Here is a 20,178-nt window from a genome sequence, read left to right as displayed (position 1 = left end):
CATACATTTCTCAGTCCGGTATTCATTCCATTGGACAATCCATTATATGAGTCAAAACCAAAAGCAGTCAGCTAACATGGGTGCAGAGCAGTGGGAGCTTCAGCGTGTTTAGAGTGCTAAAAGAAATGAAAATTACAGTAATTACCTTGATTTAACATAGATGTTTGTGCTCAGCCTAATCAGACATAAATAAGTATTAGGAGACTAATTTATGTCGAAAAGAAAAATTAGCATTAAGCTGCTCACACAGCCTGCACCACATTGCCTACACATATCAGAATGTATAGCGTAAGGGTTCTCAACATCTGCCTACTGAGTGTTTCTGCCTGTCTGACAAAAAATGCACAGTAATCAGTGGTGCATTGGTAGATGGTGAGGTGGGTGTGCTACTATGTAGATGGGTAGGTTACTGAGGAGGAAGGGGCTATACTTTTCTACATATTCCAATGACTTTTAAGCCTAAAGATGAGTATACTGTGCACGGCCAGAAAAGAGGTGGGTACACCCTGTATACCTGCATACACCCTCCACTACATCACCAACAGTAATCACTCATGAACAATTAAAATACAAAACAATGAAGCATGAGCATCTCTCATTAGTCTGTTTAGCAGCTTAACTAACCTCACCGTGATTAGAGATCAAAACCACAGGACATGGTGCATCAATACGATGCACATTCTTCATAGTCTATATGTTGTTTCATGAACCAGCACTGTCTTTATTTCTCACACAAAGGTCAACAATAAAAGCCTTGTGTTTTTGTAAGAAAAAAAAGGCTCCCATTTAATAAGGACCATGTCAACCTAATGTCACAAACAATGTGACCTTTTCTGTTCAAAAAGCTATAGTTCATGGATAGGCTACTCTCACAATACTGGAACTTGTAACTTCGATACAAAACCTTGAAAATATCAATATTCTGTACCATTTTCAACAAAACATGGAAAATTTGAAAGAGGGCATACACTAAAAAAATATTTAAAAAAATAGGTGTGCCATATCATCTCATTCACGATTATACTAGTATAATTTTTTTTTTAGATTTTTTTGATATGAAAAAATCATATTGCGATCGTGATATTTTGACTTGTTGACATATTGACGTCATACAGTTACCCACGGAAAAAATAAGCATGGCTGAAATGGAAATTATTACCGACTCTGCGATGGTTCCAAAAGAGGAGCAGCTTCAGTAGTATGGAATAAACTGTGGCATCCTGAATGTTTTAAGAACAGCCCTGGACTTCTCAGACTCTTTTAGCGAGTTACCCCTCAGAGGGAACTCATTCAGCGGCTCCTCTGGCAGCAGCACAGCGGCTCCTCCTCTCCTCTCTTGCAGTGTGCACACGGAAGTAAATGTCATCAAGTGATTGTCATAAACCTTTGGTAACATAAACCTACGTGATGCTCGCGGCTCCACAAAAAACGACACATATGTGAGTATGCAATAGTTCTGGTATCAAAACAGCCTGTCACAGGGTACAGCATGATGATTAGAGGAGAAATGGCAGAGCATAAAGGTCCAGGTGGGCAAAAAAAAAAAGAACGACACATTTTAGATTTTACTAAAAGAGGAAAAAAAATGCCTGTTGATTTCTATAGACCCCATGGTACATTTTTTTTTTGTATTTGGGAACTGTTTATTGTGTAATTTGTGGTAGATTTCATTTTGTTGAACTATTAATATTGTATACAGAATTTGAATCTCACTCTGAGTTACTGTTGATGTTCACAAACTAAAGAAATAAGAAATAACTTTTGTTTAGTTTTTACTGAATATTTGAAGGCAAACTGTTAGGTTAACATGTAAAACAATATCACTTATTTTGTTACAATTTTATTTTCAGAAATAAATACTTTTTTTTGCTACTAATTTGTCATATCAAGAATATTGTAATTGCAAAACATTGACATTATTTTATGGCCAGATTGCCCACCCCTAATTGAAAGATAAATGTAACAAGGCTATGACATGACAAACACACAAAGACTTTTCTTGGTTAGTAGCAGAGAGCAGCTAAATGATCGCAGTAAAGATTAACAATAAGAGAGAGAAAGAGCAGCTGTTAGCGGTGTACTGGTGCTGCGGAACAAGAGTATTGAAACTGTTTTAAATATTCAGAATCAATATGTAAGACGAGACTACATCTTACTCTCGCTCCAACCTCTAACACCTTATCTCAAAAAGTAAAATGGGAAAAAAGGGTTAACATGTCTGTATGAAACTGGCACAACTATAAATAATATGGACTTCACTTTTAATATTTTTTTTAAAAATGTGTGTGTGTGTGTGTGTGTGTGTGTGTGTGTGTGTGTGTGTGTGTGTGTGTGTTTGTTGTCCAGCGTAAAATGCCAATGTACCCACTTGGGAGAGAAGAGTAGATCGACCAAACAGAAAAACTGTCTATGTGGACATTATTCCAAAATCACTGTGTGTGTGTGTGTGTGTGTGTGTGTGTGTGTGTGTGTGGGTATGTGGGTGTGTATTCCTGTGTGTATGCACGTGTAAGTCAGAGCATACTGTGCTGTTTAGATCGCTATGGGACTTTTTAGTGTTTTGGTCAGACAGCATCATATATCATGGTGGTTTTATAACCCAAAGAGCTGTCTGAAAAAGAGCAAGAGAAGAAGGGAGGAAGATAAGAGGAGGAGAGGCTGGAAGAAGACGAGAACAGCGAGAGGAAGACAACATGGAGGAGGCCACTTGAAAATTTTCAGTTCAACAGATGTGAGAAAAAAAGGCTTTCTGTCTTTGATATTCGCTTTCGTACCCCTTAAGCCTCAAACGCATCACAAAAAGATAGAAATAAAAAAAGAGTATTGTCATTCGGTAAAATATTATTTTGCAGATGTCGTTCACAGTGTTGACATTTTAGCTTTGTTCATTTATTAACAAGGGGCTGCTGGATCTCTTCTGATGTTTACTGTCACTATCATCAATAATATCTGTATACATTATGTAGGTTATTTACTCACAAGCAGATGTAGAGTGAGAAGTGAGAGCAGTATTCACCATCAAGCAATAACCAGCAGAAAAACTGTGGCCTATTCTTGTCAGATATCTATTATGTTATTTATTCTACTCAAACACAGTGTTCACATGTAAGCTGATAAGTTTAATAATTATCAGTCTAAAAATACACAGACTGATGTGATGTATTTATAATTGTTAAACACTAATACACACATGTATACAGTACATGAGCCATAATGAACACTGTGTTTGTACAGTATGTTTGTACATGTGAGTTTTATTTGTTTATGTGTATGTTATATTATATGTTATATTTTGTCTGTATATAAAGCACCCTGAACTGTTTTTGTATGATATGGTGCTAAACAAATAAATTGAAACTGAACGGAATTGAATTTTGCCAGATTTACGAGTTCTGAAATAATGGCAACAACTCTACGCTGCAAAACATGCAAGCAGGAAAAAAAAATAACCACAAAAAAAAAAAATAATAATAATGTTTATCGAATTTTTCAGACATCCTCCTCCCCCTTTCTTTTCCCAGCTCTGTGTGTTCAGGACAGTGGTGATAAGCTGAAGCTTTTAGCCGGCTGACAGAGTAAAGCATGAATGAAATGAAAACTGAATAATGTGCTCCAGCCCTGTGTGTTGGGTGTTTATGGCTTTATACGCTACTTCTTGGGAGTTCCACCAACTCCCCGTGCAACAAATGAGAGCCAATACGGTCTAAAGAGCTAAACGAAGCCAGTTGTCCTCTGGACTGAGTGGGCTGTGCGCACACACACACACAAGCAAGCATACACACACACACACACACACACACACACACACACACACACACACACACACACACACACAAATATAAGCATGCTGGCCTATTTGGCAACTGTTGCTCTTTGCCAACCCTTGCAGCAGACATACTGTAGTGTGAGTGTGAGTGTGTGTGTGTGTGTGTGTGCAGTCATACATCATTACCTGTGCTGGCAGGTGTGAGGCAGAGGGGAGTCTCACGTTGAAGCATCAGTGTCGTTCAGGACCATACAGCCGTACACAGCGCTAAAGAAACAGAAACGTACCAGTAAGTAAGGAGTCAGGATCCTACTGGTACCAGTATGTGGCCTAGTGTGGCCATGACTTATTCCTGATAAGCTAGGCCTGGGTGTTTGTTTGTTTGTTTGTCAATTTTATAATAAAAAGAGACAACCCTTTTTTGAGGCCAGAAATGCAGAATTTATTCAAAAGCCTAGCGCGTTACATTTCAGTCCAGTAACCATCAAGACCAGCGGTGTCAAAGTCATTTTTGTTCACGGGCCACGTACAGTCCGATTTGATTGCAGGTTGGCCAGACCAGTAAAACCACTGCATAATATCCTATAAATAATGCTAATCCACTTACAAAACAGATGACACACAGTCTGTGATGTATCCAGAAGAATAAAACTGCAATTTCAACAATACTTCTCAGTTTTTCCATATTCAATCAATCGTCTACTCACTGTCATCACATGTGCATTGTTCTTTACACTGCCTCTCCTGTGTAGTTACATCACCGGACCAAACTAAAGTGACAGAAAATAACTGTATTCTGGTCGGGGTGGAAAAGCCTCTGAAGCAGCATTTTGCATGAAGAAAGCTACTCCATTTTTAACTTGCTTGTAAAACCTGGCACCTCTTAGCCTTCACAAGTGCATAATTATAAGTTGCGCAAAGACTGGACCCTTTGGCGGGCCCGGTCCTGGCCCCCGGCTTGTGTGTTTGACACCCCTGATCTAGAAGACATTTTGAATGAGCTCTGTTAGTGTTTCACTGCGTTTTGTTTCTAGTTCAGATATTTTTTTTTTTAAATCTTATAACATCAATATTTGCTCTGTTAAAAACAGAGAGGCTCAGATTGCCAGGGATCTTAAGAGAAACATGATTCTTGTTGAGCTTGTTGCGAAATGATCTAAAGCACATAGAAGGCTCAGATTGCAACAAATTTTAGGAGAGGCAGGATGCTTTCTAAACTAAAACTAAAGCTGAAACTTGTTCCTGATTATTTATGTAAAAAAGTAAACATATATGATGGCAAGAGATTTGACTTCTGGCGCACTGAGAGAGGACGAAAGAACACAGGGTACCAAATTACAAAGAGATGCACTGTTTCTGCGAGTTCAAAGATTTTTGCTGCTGGTGTGATCTCGTTTTTTTTCTCCCTCCATTTCTCCCCTCAACGACACATACAGTAAATCAAGCATTTGCACTTTTACCCAGGGGCAGAAGTAACTTCACTGAACCCTCCGGTTACCACATCAAGTCACTGCAAAGCAAGCACGGAGTGTGGACTGGTGGCTGCAAAGGAGCAAGTTCACCTCCTGGGCACTACTGAGCAAGGAACCGAAACCCAACTGCTCAGGCGCAACCCAATGAGGCAGCACCTTCGCTCTGACATCTCTCTGTATGTTAATACCTGTGTGTTTTTTGGGCCTGTGTGTAATAATAACAAATTGAGTATAACTGTTTGCCCGGCAGCAATTGATTAAGTATTCCTTAGTCTTCTTCTTCTTTGACAAACTGTGTTATACATTATGTTTACTTCCTTTATATTAGGTAGCACTTAATCTCTATAAACAGATATCTGAATTTTTTATGCAGAATTTCAGGGAATGGTAGAGTATTTTGGTATCAGAAACATTCTAGTTTCTGTTTTTAGTCAGAGTATTGACCAGTCATGCTGAAGCAGGCTTTGGTTGCCTGCAGGTAAACAGTTTGTGTGAGAAGCAAAGAAGGCGAGACACATTGGCTGAAATGCAATCTAGAAAACCAATGGCTATTGTCTGATAGCGATTTAGCTTTTTATTAGCTTTTACCTGATTAATCTGCATTGATATGCAGATGGTAATTAAACTAAATGTTGTCTGGACCTGTCTTAAGTTGTTAATCAAACCATAAACAATGAGCAGCGCATAACAAAGGAAGTCCTGGCCCTGATGTCTGCTGGTTTCTCTGGATCTCTCTAAATACTGGCCGTTGCCTCCAGAGGCTTTACTGTCATCAGACGATAGCTAATGGGTTCCGGGACTGGGTAGCACACTATGGACATGTTTTGTGGTTATTGTAGTTTCTTTAAATGGTTATGTCTCAGACTATCCCCCTGTGTGTCAGAGCCTGATCAGCCACTATATAGAGCATGTTTCCACCATGTCTCAGTCTGTCAGGTCAGTTTGTGCTGCTCAGTTCTCTTCTGTTAGTATTTCAGTCTAGTTCTGTTTTGCTGACCTCATTTATGCGCCCAGAGTTATTTTCAGAAGTGTTTTTTTTTTTTTTTTGGCCTTTTGCTTTTTGTAAGTAAAAAAGGAAAACATCTTTATAAAAACAGCACATCTCTATCTCTCTGGTCTAACCACTTGGTCTAAAACACAAGGGGTTTCTTCTAAATGTCAAATTCCCTATAAATAAGAGACTAAATATGACAAAAAATAAGCCCAACTGTGTTAGGAAATCAAATGGGAGGCATGGATGGATTGTGTGGTAACACAATCTTACATACCGTTGAGGAGCAGATTTACATTAAAGTGTAATTATTCAAATACTCAGGGGTAACACACATGTAGCAGTGCACACTGTAATGGCAGTGGAGGTTCAGTTTACAGTACTGTGCGTGGCTAACATATTCTGCTGTTTCATAAAATGAAATTAGCAAGCACAACCACCCAAACCTGATTAACCTCCTTTGAGTGTCCTCAAATACCAAGCTTGATCCAATATTTATTCTAATTATATGTCTGTACATTTCCCTAAATACTGTAATTGAGCAGCACAGTTCAGTTTTAGCCTAACTTAGGTCTACAACAACATTATTGAGGCAGCTTAGATATTTTACATTTTGCACTGTGTCATGTAGTGTTCTGCACGATATATGTACAGAGAGGAGTGTCAGTCTGTGAATGTTGAAAATAACAGAAAGGTCTGAGCCACATGTGCAGTGGACAGCTTCATTTTTCAACATGAACAGAACTAGACAAGCCACAGAGGGATGTCACAACATTGCCGAAATACTGGGGATTCATACCAATTTGTGTGCTTATTTTTTAAACCATCAGACTCACTTCAGTAAGCGACTTTGCCAGCTGCTGGGTGTGTGTTTTACTACTTACTTACTTACTTTAACAGCCAGTCACAGTGCTGTACACCAAAAACCAGTTCAATGGAAATGGATTTGGTATAGATGTTAATGATCCGTTAAAAGATGTCTTGTTTGGCCCTGAACCTGATTCCTGCAGATCGGCTCAGGAATCTGTGAAACTGTTAGATGCTTGATGATTGTGCTAGCACACAGGAACATCAAAAGCTTGAATATAATGAACACTTTTCTTTTTCAATGAATCCGGGCTCAGCTACCACGTCCTCCTGGGACACTTCGGCTAACACTGGGCTGGGTGGTGAAGCCTTCAGACTCTCACAGAAATAAATGGAGGTGTTAACTTGCTGTTTCCCAGTCTGAAAGGGCCTGGCCTGTACTCACAGTCAGGGTACGTGTGTGTGTGTGTGTGTGTGTGTGTGTGTGTGGTCAGCTAGCCTGTTAAAAATTCAGTACCTTCACTAGTTGGCACCAAAAATGTTTGTTAGAGGAAAACAGGAGGATTTTGGAAATGCAAGTGAGACTAACCAGCAGCTCTGATTAGGGCTGGGCAATATGACGGTATATAGCGTACAATGGTAGAAATGTGTTCACTGGTAAAGATTTGGTAATACTGTTTTTACCACAGGTGCTATTCTGGGCAGGCTTTGTAGCAAATCAAGGCTGGATTCTCACATGATGTTGTGAGTCACACAGTATCTCCGAATCTTGCAATCTCCCAAATCCAGCTGCCTCGAGAGATAACGAGGTTTGGGCAGACATGGAAAAAGGAAATTGAAGTTGTAAATTCAAAAACCTTGAACACTTGAAATCATAATTTTTAGGAACCTTAGAGCTTCCACTTAGAATAGATTTTTGTTTTATTGTTGTCTGTCTTTTGTTTCAACTCAAGTGTTGTGTGTTGCGATATGGTTGTTTTTTTCTTGTATGGAAGTTCCAACTAAAAGGAAAAAGATAATTAAACACACTGAGGAAGGTGTGATTATTTTTAACCATGTCCTAACTGAATTTACAGAATAATTACTCTATTACTGTCGCCATGATCTAAAATTAAATATACCGTGGTAGACCATTTTCACCATGTTGCCCAACCCTAGCTTTGATCACCAACTCTCTTTCTCTCTCTCTTACACACACACACACACACACACACACACACATACACAAACACCAACGTGTGCTCTCAGCCTCATACACACGGATGTTTCCCGCTAGGCTGAATGAGAGAGGTGCTGTAGGCTTGTCATTAGTTGGGCGCGCAGGAGATCTTGAGGAGCCTAAATGTACGTGTGTGTGTGTGTGTTTGCATTTGTCAATTTGCATGCACACTCACACATGAGGGAGTTACCATGAGGGAGTTAACATGTGTGTGTGTGTTACCATGAGGGAGTTACCGTGTGTGTGTGTGTGTGTGTGTAAGAGAGAGAGAAAGAGAGTTGGTGATCAAAGCTAAGTTACTTGTTAACTTTTATATAGTGAGTGATTGTCAGGTTTTGTAGGATAACGTGCAAATGTTCATAATGAATACTGCAAACTGCCACACATTTCAGCGCAATTTAAAACGAGATTTAGTTACTGAAAATTGTGATTAACAATTTCAAATGGCTTTTATAAAAGTCTTTTTCTTACTTTCAGACTAGCCGTCTAGTCGAACTTTAAAGGTCCATTTAAATGTCCCAGAAATTATATAAACATAAATTATATCATAACTATAAACATAAATGTACTAGTACAATACGATAATAATGCAGATTTACAAAATTCAACTTAAACATCACAATTGACTTTTCCTGGGGCGGCACGGTGGTGTGGTGGTTAGCACTCTCGCCTCACAGCAAGAGAGTTGCCGGTTTGATCCCGGGCGTGGGAGCCCTTCTGTGCGGAGTGTTCTCCCCGTGTCAGCGTGGGTTCTCTCCGGGCACTCCGGCTTCCTCCCACAGTCCAAAGACATGCAGATTGGGGACTAGGTTAATTGATAACTCCAAATTGTCCGTAGGTGTGAATGTGAGCGTGAATGGTTGTTTTTCGCTATGTGTCAGCCCTGCGATAGTCTGGCGACCTGTCCAGGGTGTACCATAAACATCTATTAAAGCTGTCCAGGGTGTACCCTGCCTCTCGCCTGCTGTCAGCTGGGATAGGTTCCAGCCCCCTGCAACCCTCAAGAGGATGAAGCGGATGAACTGACTTTTCCTAAGAGCAATCTTTTTCATTCATTTAAAATTGATTTCACACCTATAATTGTGTTCATTTGGTTCAACAAAAGCAACAAAAAAAAAAAAAAAAAAAAAAAAAAAAGATGCATCAATGCCAAGATGTTTAACATGATGTCACATCAACTGAGAGTGAGTCATAGATTAGGTAATTTCAAGGACCGTCATCCTGCATCATTTGCGTGACATGGCCCCATGTGGTGGGTCATGCACGTCATGCAGCACTTTCCGAAACCTATGTATGTGTTTATTCGACTTATGTCACAATGAGTTCACTGATTGTAAGTAGTATTAGTAGAGACTGCAACTGAACGTATGTTGTGAATACAGACGAGTCAAAATAGGACAAAAACAGGCACCTTCTATTGTAACATTACTAAAAGAGATAACTTAATAAGAAATTGATTTAATTGTAACTTTATACCTGCAGTACAATAACATATACGCTATCACCGAACAATGTGGGTGGTCCACTTCGCTGTCACACCATGAACAAACCGCATCCGAGTTTGCCCTTAGGAGACTCACTTTTTTTCAGGTGGGCTTGGTTCAGTTGACAGCTTTCACACCACCAAAATATAATCTGAACAAAGTGTTCATTTTAACTAAACCAAACATGTCAGGTGTGAAAGCCCCCTCAGAGAAAATTAGTATTAAGGCAAACCTAACAAGCAAGTATTTGCAACTTCTTCTCAAAATGCGTTTCATCACACTGTACTTCCATGTCTATAAAATCTATTAAAGCTGCCATTCAGTCACTTTCTCTCTGCTCTAAAAAGCCGGAGCTGTGCTTTCCCTTGACGTGCCTTTGTGTTGTTCATGCCGGCATTGCCTGTGCATACATGTTACTGTGTATAAATTGTCCAATATTAGCTCAATGCAGATATATCAATGTCGGCAGAAATAAAGGATAATAAAGGATATAAATGACAAAAATTCACATACAGACCTACTAAAGATATGGTTTAAAACAGTGTCTCCATTCACCAGAGAGTGCTATAGGCTACATGTCTCAGTCATAATTGTGAAAAAATAAAAAATAAAACAAAAGTAAAAAAAAAATAAATAAATAAATAAAAAAAGGTTGATGTTGATGTTATGCATTATGTAAAGATAATGAATATCAATATTGTTATCTGCCTAGACATTCCTGTATCATTTAGGCCAGTGGTTCCCAACTGGTGGGTTGTGGTCCAAAAATGGGTCGCGAGTGCATTCTGAATGGATCGCAAGTGACTCGCCTACCTCTACGCCTAAGCACAGAGCTTTTACTTTAAGGTGCTGATTCCTGCTGAAGAGTGAGTGACTAACGGACAGGTCCTTGACAGAAACAGCAAAGTAGCTCGAGGACATGGCCAAACCCAAGTATGACACTGAATATATTGAACTGTGTGGACCTTGAACTAATGACAATGGAGAAATCTGGACCCTGTGGTTGGACCAGTTGGGAACCACTGATTTAGGCTTTCCTATTAATATGCATTTGTGTGTGTATTATTTGTGTACGTGTACTAACTTCGCCTAAATCTGACATGGCATAGGAGGTGATTAAATATAAATGTATCCACATTATTGCTTTTTAAATTTAACGGGGGGGGGGGGGGGGGGCAAACACACAAAAAACAAAAGAGCCATTTAATAATTCCTTAACAATTTTGTTTTTCAGCATGGAAAATCCACTAAACTAACCATGCCCTTGTATGCAGGATAACAATAACTACAACAACAATACTATTAATACCAATATTAATTCAGTGCTCCACAGACAACCAGTGATATTTCCCAAGCTGTTTCTGTCAAACACACGCACTCCCGGTGCATCAAAGATAAAGTTGTACTCCATTATTTTCAGACATTTCGAGACTACTAATACAAGAGCGATTACAGCCTGTAGGCAAGAAAATCCACTTTGAGAACAACTGGCACCATGTACAAAGGAAAACTACTTAATTTAAGAAGTGGGAATGTTAGAAATAATACCAATACTAATAACGTGGGAAGAATGAAACACTGACTGGAACGATTAAAAGGAGAATGCAGCTTAACGGGCTAATTGATTTACAGAGCTACAGAAAAAAAAAGCAAAAACCTATCAATAAGCAGCAGATGAAAATTAAAACAAAGACTAGAGGTGCATTTGTATTCACATTTTTAAGAGCTCTCCAAACTATAAATGCTTCAGCAATTACCTAACTGCCAAAAGTACAGTAATCAATTATCAATTAATTAACTTGAGCATAAAGTCAAGACAACTTTTTACATGGGTCCCTGCATCAAGCACATATTCCATTCAAGGTAATAATTGTATGTAATTACTGTACACGCCAAGAACAAAAGTAAAACAATAAATTCAGTAAGTTAAGGCTTTACTTTGAAATAACTACGACGTGTTAACATGTTTATTTCAAATAAATACAGTATGTAGCAGCAGAGGCTCCAATTACTTTGTTAGATACTACACTTTCAATGTACATGTACATATTTTCCATTTGAATATTAAATATCTAACACTGCCACATCTTTAGGATTTGTCAGGCCATACTAAGTAGCTTTCTAGTAAATTTCTTTCAGTTTCTAAACACATTTCACACTTGCAGCTTTCACACAATTTGTCTCGTTGCTGCCACTGTTAATCTTCAAGAAAATATATCTGTTCGTTGAAAGAGGAGTTGTGCTGTGACAGAAAGGTTTAAGGAACACTGCACCTCTGGGAAGAAGCAGAAAAGGAGCTGAGGAGGATTGCACCCCTCTAATACAGGCCACTCACACGATGTACCCCGCAGACGACATGTTCGACCTGTGTCTCATCCCGTCATACATGACTACTGTCACAAGTTCATCTTCAGGTCTTGCTGTTCAGAGTCAGAAACAGAAGTCTGCACCTGCTCTATACAGCATCACTGCCAAACCATAGAATTGCATTAAACTGAACACTGTAACCCAAGATTCACACCAGAGGTGAGATGTCAGTGGTGTGTAAGCACTATGGACTGATCCATCTGTTGAATCAACGCTGACCCAGTTAGACATCACTTCTAACCTCAGATCAAGTTGTCCTTTCTCCACTGCAGCTCCCAAGTAGGTGAAAGGACAGCCATCTGCCAAATTGTTTTCACTGTTGCCAACTCCTCAGTAAGAAAAGTAGCTATTGGCTTTCCTAAAAGTCGCTAGAAGTCGCTAAATGACGTCATCGCCTAATTTGCATAAGTGTCCATATGCATGTAATTGTAATGGCTGCTGTAGGAGAGAGGAATAATGTCGTGGAAGAGAAAAAACTAAGTAAAAAAACACCCTGATTATGTTTAGAACTACAAATGAACCTTCTTCCAGTGATTTATATTAGACAAAGAAAATTTTACATTTACATCCCGCCCTGACTGTAAACCAGGTCGGGATCAGCCAGCGGCGGTTCCGCGCAGGCGCGATTCACTTGCAGTCTGGATGTGGAGGGGTTAACATCTCCTGCTGTGACTGCTGCTGGGAGGGAGGACTGGGCCGTCTGTGAGTGCTTTGAGGCGAGAGAGGAGCCCACGGCAGCATCCACTGCTCGTTGAGAAGAATAAGAATGATACGTGCTCTCACAACAGAGTCTCCAGAAGTCTTCAATAACATCAGAAAAAGTCGCTAGATTTGTCGCTAGTCGCTTTTTGAAAAGAGTTGCTAGAGGGGTCTGAAAAGTCGCTAAATATAGCCACAAAGTCGCTAAGTTGGCAACATTGATTGTTTTCACCGGGATGACTCATATAATGTAGGAATATATGTACATATGCATTAAATTACCACATTTTTCTAAATTCTCTGAGCGCCTATTTTCATTTCTTGATGACCTCTGTGAAAGACTTGTGCCAGGTGACAAAAGGGAATGAGTGAGAAAACATCCAGAATGTTCTACGGAGGTTTAAAGTTTACGATCCGCATATGATCAGATGTCCTTCTTGGACGTAATGAATGCTGGACATCTGCAGAAGTGTTATGTGGATGGAAACTTGACAGGGTTGAGTTGGTGTGGATTGATCCATTTGTATAAATAGAAGAATATTTGTTCCATGTGACAGATTAGTGACAGATGTCTACTGAACCGTTTGGTGCAAGGCTCTCGGTTCTGTACGCATTACGAACAGAACGATACGTTGAACTATCCTATTACATTTTGAAAAAAAAATGTACAGCTTCAACTGTGTTTAATATAACGTTCTCAGTGCCACTGCGCTCAACAAGGCAGCCCACACAACGAAACAGGCAACATGCTGTCAGCAACCCCCTCCCCAGCTCGTTGCAAGATGGTTAGTAAGATGGCAGTGGCCGATGTTTTTCTGTTGTCACATCAGTTTTGCACAGTCTAAACGAAGCTCGAGACTAACAGTCACAAACTTAAATTAATTAGCAGGTATACAAGGAATGTTCAGCAAATTGGCTCTCTGATCTCACTGCTGTGTGACGAGATGGCGAGTAGCAGCTGGTGTCCCGGTAAAAAGTGAAAGGACACAATAAACTCACTAGGGTCGCGTCAGAGGATGCACCCTATTGTTGCCCTGATGATGCTACACTGTGAACAACGAATCCCTGTAAAATCAGTAGGGACAGTGAGTTAGCTCTAAGCAGCTGGTGGCCACGGCTGACGGAGGTTGAGTTACAGTACCAAGCATTCAAGCTCTAGTAAGTAAAAATGAGTATTGGGCAAAGGTAAATTATAAGGTTTTCATGAGGTGTTCAGGTAATTCTGTGAAATGTAGCTTTTGGTGAGAAACTTGAATAAACACAGTTGTTTGAAGGAGAAATCTGTTGATTTTCACAGCAATAAAAAACATCTTAGAGAGGGAAGTATGATTTTGCCTATTATATACCATTAAAAGACTTTTGAAGCAGTTTTTTTAAAGATGTTTTTCATGTGAAAGCTTATATCAAAGGTTGTTTCAAAATTGTGTAGTGTAATGAAATTTATATTTTGTGAGGAGCTGTTTTTGTTTCATGTTCTGGTAAGAAGACACCTCTGAAGATGGGTCACTCATGCACAGCTCCGAGTTCCTCGTCAAGAAACATCATGTTAGTTTTAATAAATAAAGTAATTAAAATAACATATTTTCAATAAAGACAAATTTAAAAATGAAGGATATTTCTCTGGCACTTTAACCTTTTTGTTGTATCGCAAATGCACTGAACCATGACACAGCTGTAATGTTTTGAATGAAACCTTGAATGCTGTGAACCATTACACCCCTAATGTCTACAGATGCCTTGTGCAATGCAGGCTACATTGGCTGTAAAAGTCAATTAAATTGAAGTTTCGGTTTACTTTCATAATATAACATGCTTCTTTCTTTCTTGTGAGCTCATTTTGGTATATGTGGAGAGGACTAGATATGGCTTTTTTAACAGACTACCAGAGGACCTGCACTCTTCACTGTATCCTCTCCTCTAGAGACACATGCTTACATCGCAGCCCCGCTGTGGTCCCTTCTCTATCTTATCCGCTCACCACTCTGAAGCCCCAGTGCCTCAGCGTCAGCTCCACGGCACCAGATCTTTTCTCCCTCCTTCACTACCTGACTTGTCAATATGTAAGGCCCTCTGGGGCAAAGACCATGTGTAACAGTGGAGCCCTGTCTCCTAGAAACTATGTTTGTACATTTGTAAATTCTTTTCATAATGATATTGTGGTGACAGTGTCATTGCTGCCTGGATTATGTTTAGAGACAGCATTTCTTTGACTTAATCAAAACACTACATTTATGCACTGCGCTGGAATCACAGGGAGTTGGTCGTGGTGGATGGCAGACACACAAAGTGCAGGACTGTGGCATCAAAATGACAGGTCCACGTCCAGACTTGGTTAAGGTTAGGCAAGTATCATTCTTTTGGTTAAATGTTTTTAAAAAGGTAATAATGAAAAAATAAAGCTGTAGTCTCTATGAGTGGATAGAGTGTTGAGAGATCGCCTGTTTTGGTGGAAAACAAATGAAATGCATTGTCAGTGAGCATTTTGCTGATACATTCAGTATCAACATTTTTACGACTTGCTTGACACGTTAATTAGCAATTTACTCGGCATTATGTTTCCCTTAAAAACATTTGCTGTTTTAAATTAGTTGTATATAAGAGTAATTTCTATGGGATGGGCCTAGAGCAGCGCGTTCTGCTTATGTTTCATAGAGCATTGCCTCGCACGGCAGTGTCTTGTAGTTCCGATTTTTTTTCCTACTTTAAGGAAAAACACTGAAGTTGAATTGCTCAGTCTATTATCTACAGAGGGTTGTTAAGCTTTTCAACAGAACCTATTTATGGTGGTAAAGCCATAAAAATACTATTAAACTGCACATCAAGCTCTTTGCATGAAGTCCCAGTTAGATTTGACACAACAGAAATTCACACTGAAGCTCGATTCTCGCAACCCCCACTGTCTTTCTCCCTCCCTTTAGATGCAGTCCCAGTTACAACAAGTCACAGGAATACCTGACAGACACAATAAAAGTCACTGGTGCAAAGCCCATGGAAATTGTTCAGGTATACACAAAGATTTGATCTGTAGTTCAATGTGCAACAATGACAATGAAAGCTTTGTGAACAGTAGAGCTCTGATTCTCCGCCCGCACTCAGTTGGGCCCGACCTGACCCACCGAGTTCGGGCCGGGCAGGGCTGTAATTTCTCATTATTCCGCCAGGCTTGAATTGTGTTGGTTCCTCGCCAATTTACCTTCTTTTTATGAAACTGGCAGTTCTTGTGCGTAAATGGCAGGAGTTTTAATGGACTGAATCAAGAGGGAAAGAGAGAATGGGGGTTGGGGGTGGCGGCATGCAACTGAGAGAGGGAAAGTGACGGAACAACACAGCGATAAAGCACAGAACTGGGGGAGAGAGATAGGGCAACTTGGTTGGCAGCGTTTACTTCTGCCTCCCCAGCAGTGGGAGAAATTTGTATAACATGCAGAGAGCAGCGGTGATCATCATCTGTGTGCCACATCGCCATGGACCACCATGCACCACAGACACACTGAGGGGCGCAGCCCGCTCTGCCAAAATTCCTGTTGTGCACGAGCTGACAAACTACTGAAATAAGGAGGAGCAGAAGGAGAAGTGGTGTAATGAAACACAACAGCCCGTAGCTTGTAATAAATGTTTTAATATTGTTTTGTGTGTACACACACACGTACTTGTATATACATATATTTTTTTTTTTATTTATTCATTTTTTTTTAAAAATTAATAAGGTTCCAAAACCGCTGCCATGGTTCAGGAACTGTACAGGTTCATTTAGGGTCAGGCCTGATTTTCGGGCCCGTTCAGAGCTCTAGTGAACAGAAACATCTACAACTGAGGCACTGATAATATTAAATTCAGTTCAGATAATTCTAATTTTGTTCATTCCTTTTAAAAAAATCTGTCCTTTGTATGTGCCCATCGTAACTATTTAGATGCAGTGGGCAGCTAAAGTGCAGCATCTCAATTCAATTCAATTTCATTTATAAAGCCCAATATCAATTATCGTTCAAAGTTACCACTGCGCTCTGACCCTCCTGGTGTGTGGTCGAAATAAATATCCAGAAAGAACAAAAATAGTTTGAGGATCGCACACAGATATGTCCATCAGCAGATAAAAAGATGATTTTTTGATGCCCATCCCTGTGTGTTCTCTCACAAATGGCAGGATCTATACTGGGTACACACTGACATGATTTGCACTATTAATCTGTGGAAAAAAGGGAAAATATACAAATGAACCCAAGTTACATTTAACTAACGCCTCTCCTGATCTCTTCCCCCCTTTGTCCAAATCACATAGTTCTGAGGTTCAACTCTGTTTTCTTTTTTTTAAAATTACTGTGATTAATTGAACAATTCTACCTGCCTCAAAATGAGGTTAAAATGGAAATGGAACTTAAATACCATCCATTCCTACCAGCCCTCCATGTTTTTTGGTCAGCCTCCTGATTTTCACTGCCCCTAACCCCCTACTTCAGTTTTGCAGTCTTTACGTTATCTACATTCACATTTTTATTTGACCTTCTTAAAGTTTCACTATTCCCAATTTCGGCTCTGGCATTTCGAAGCTATCACATCTGTCCTTGCTACTATTTTTGTGAACGACTTGCAGAAGGAGTGTTCCAACACTGGTATTTTCCTGTCCTCTAAATTCGTTCTTCCCATCTGTTGTATTTCGGTGCCCAGCACATCACACCTGGTGCACAGGTGGGAGGAGAGTTTAAAAGGATCTTAGACTTTGCGCTGAAAATAGATGTCTTAGACAATGTTTCTGGTGCAACGCCACTCTGCTGCCAAAATACTGTTGTTATGCAAATATACAGCAGAATACTATACGAAAACCTCCTCCTTAATTTTGTGAAATCTTGTGAAAAATGGAGGACAGAGTACAGCCTTGCCCAAAATTTCCAAGACACCAAAGCATCTGAAAAGCAGTGTGTGGCAGTATTTTGGGTTCTCCTCCGTAGATGGCAGTATGTTGGGTTCTCCTCCGTAGATGGCAAAATTACGTGTTAGCCGACTTTGTAAAAAGCAGCTGCCTCACACTACATCATCAAGTAATCTGAATTTTGGCTTTGTTTTTCACTCAAAACTACGTTTTTAAAAAGTTGACAGCCCTATGCCACATACCTTTACACATCAGACGGGCCTGTTATACCTCAGTGTTCTGATGTTCATGCAAGAGATGTCAGATTGGCTGCGCTCATTATTTCTGTGTGCCATGACCTCCTTTCCAACTTCTGTTGCAGGTTATTCAGCAGATCATGTCTGATTCAATACATGCATTACAGTGTAAATGCTGCTGTACATGCAGATTCTATGATGTGATTTGAAAATTTACAACCTGAGAGAGCAGAATCAAAGAAGCTATAAGACTGTCTTATAGCAGCAAACCACTATTAGCTGCTATAAGACAGCAGCAAACCACTATTAGCTGCTATAAGACAGCAGCAAACCACTATTAGCTGTGTGAAGATACAGGAGAGAAATACTGTCGTGAGCAAAGAATGTAGTGCCGCTTGTGCATGTATGTTAGAGCATGTAAGTTCCTGTGAGTGTGACCACTGGCTAGCTCATCACCGCTGCTCATTACTGCACATATTACTGCTGACTGCCACTGACATCAAGTCAGCATCATTGTGGGAGGTTGTGTTTTTCAGACATTGTTTGCCATTTGTTGAGCTGTTGCAATATATCATTGTGATTGGCAGAGCTCTTTCAGAGTGATGTGTCTGGCTGAGGGTGTATTTATCGATCACTACACCCTCTGCTGATCTAAATTCCACTTCAGCCAGCCCCTTTACACTTTGCACTACTGCATCTCCATGAACTAAAGAGGAGGAGATGCCCACACAGTCTGTGCACCCAAGCCCAGAAAAGCTTCAACCAATCAGTTGACATTCAACGCTGAAATGCTGTAGCTTACTTAAAAAAGAGGTGAGTAGCATCCGTATCAAGCTCTAGCACCTCACATAGTTTATCACCGACTAACAACTAATGAACTAGAAACTGCCGCTGCTAAACTACCTCAACTTGCATCACTAACAGTAACTTTGCAGGCAGCAAAAGTCGAGTGTCATGGTCTCACACATGCCAAAACAGCCCTCACTGAAACCTTCTGCCACGCTTCAGCGATCCACCATCTTCTGCCGCTGAGGGCTCTAACCTTTGCCGTGTCCACCAACTTTCTGAGTACAGGTCAACGTGAGCCCACTGCTGCGGTCAGACTGTAATCGACCTACCTCACCTGCCATCTGGAACTCCCACAAGGGAATGTCATCCATTTTCTTACACCACCAACACCAATAGAAAACAGCAGAACAGTAATATTAGTCCACATACATTAAATAACCTTCCACTTTTACAGTGGAACAAAGCATCACCAAGGCAGACAACATATAGATGTAAAGGCAATAAAAACTCCACAGCAGCTAGAGCCCTAATCTCTGCAAACACATATATGCATATGCATGCTGCAGACAACAGTACAAGTCTTTGGTTTTGGAAGAGTTCTGGTTTGTGTTTATAGTGAGATAATAGTAAAGAGTACTATTGACTAATCAAGTTTGAGCAGCAGGTACAAAGTCTGTGTGGAGAGGCAGAACACATTAGCCGAAAAAAATGCAATCTTGGAATGCAACGGCTATTTTCTGACAAGGATTTAGATCTATACTAGGTTCTTGTTTTATTTTGCTTTGTTTTTTAAATTTATCTGCATTCATATCTACTTCCAGAGATTTGCAAAAATGGCCGGCACACAAAACAGGAGGTCACACCGGGTCTGCCACAATATTGGCCATTGCCTCAGGGGCTTTATTGTCACCATTAAAGCAAAAAGAGAGCCTCAACAATTTGCACACCGCATAGCGCACACTCACAGTTACATAGCAAGGCCAGCCAGAGGTTGATGAAATCCTACTCTGTGCAGTGAGATGTACACTTTCAGTAAAAATGACAATCTTATTGTTAAAATTTTTAGTAACACATATTCTGGCACAAAACTTTACAAGCCATATGTTTCATCAAATGCTGCAGCCTGCCTTCTCTGGTGTCAGCTGGGTGTAATACTCAAGCAGAAAAACTGGGTGTTTTAGCAACTCTGGCATAAAGGATTGTGATGTTCATTACAACGTAAGTAATATCTGCTGCCTTACGTTTGACACACAGCTCCGCTCACTCACCAGACCAGTTCCAGTCTGCAAATGCTTCACTCTCTACCCCTCTTTGGCACAGCAGCCTTCAGTGCTGATAAGCATGATATTCACCAAATCAGATAGTGCTGTGAGCAGGACGCTGATCCGACTGCATTGGAGCCAAAGTGGCACAATGTTCAGTTAATTTGTTTTATTGGTTTTCAGATTAAAAAATAACAATTCTGATAATTGTAAGAAAGG

General features: G+C 40.1%; 1 protein-coding gene across 4 annotated transcripts in view; it reads right to left on the bottom strand.

Annotated features, from left to right (window-relative positions):
- Positions 1–20,178, bottom strand: part of LOC125885026 (teneurin-3) — a 409,411-nt gene that overhangs the window by 374,047 nt on the left and 15,186 nt on the right. For all 4 annotated transcript variants that reach the window (XM_049570393.1, XM_049570405.1, XM_049570397.1 and 1 more), the window contains exon 2: positions 3,953–4,033. The gene's annotated coding sequence lies outside the window, so the exon portion shown is untranslated. The remainder of the gene's footprint in view (positions 1–3,952; positions 4,034–20,178) is intronic.

Source organism: Epinephelus fuscoguttatus, linkage group LG3 (genome assembly GCF_011397635.1).
Source record: "Epinephelus fuscoguttatus linkage group LG3, E.fuscoguttatus.final_Chr_v1".
NCBI lineage: Eukaryota > Metazoa > Chordata > Actinopteri > Perciformes > Serranidae > Epinephelus > Epinephelus fuscoguttatus.
This window is presented reverse-complemented; position numbering and strand designations above follow the sequence as displayed.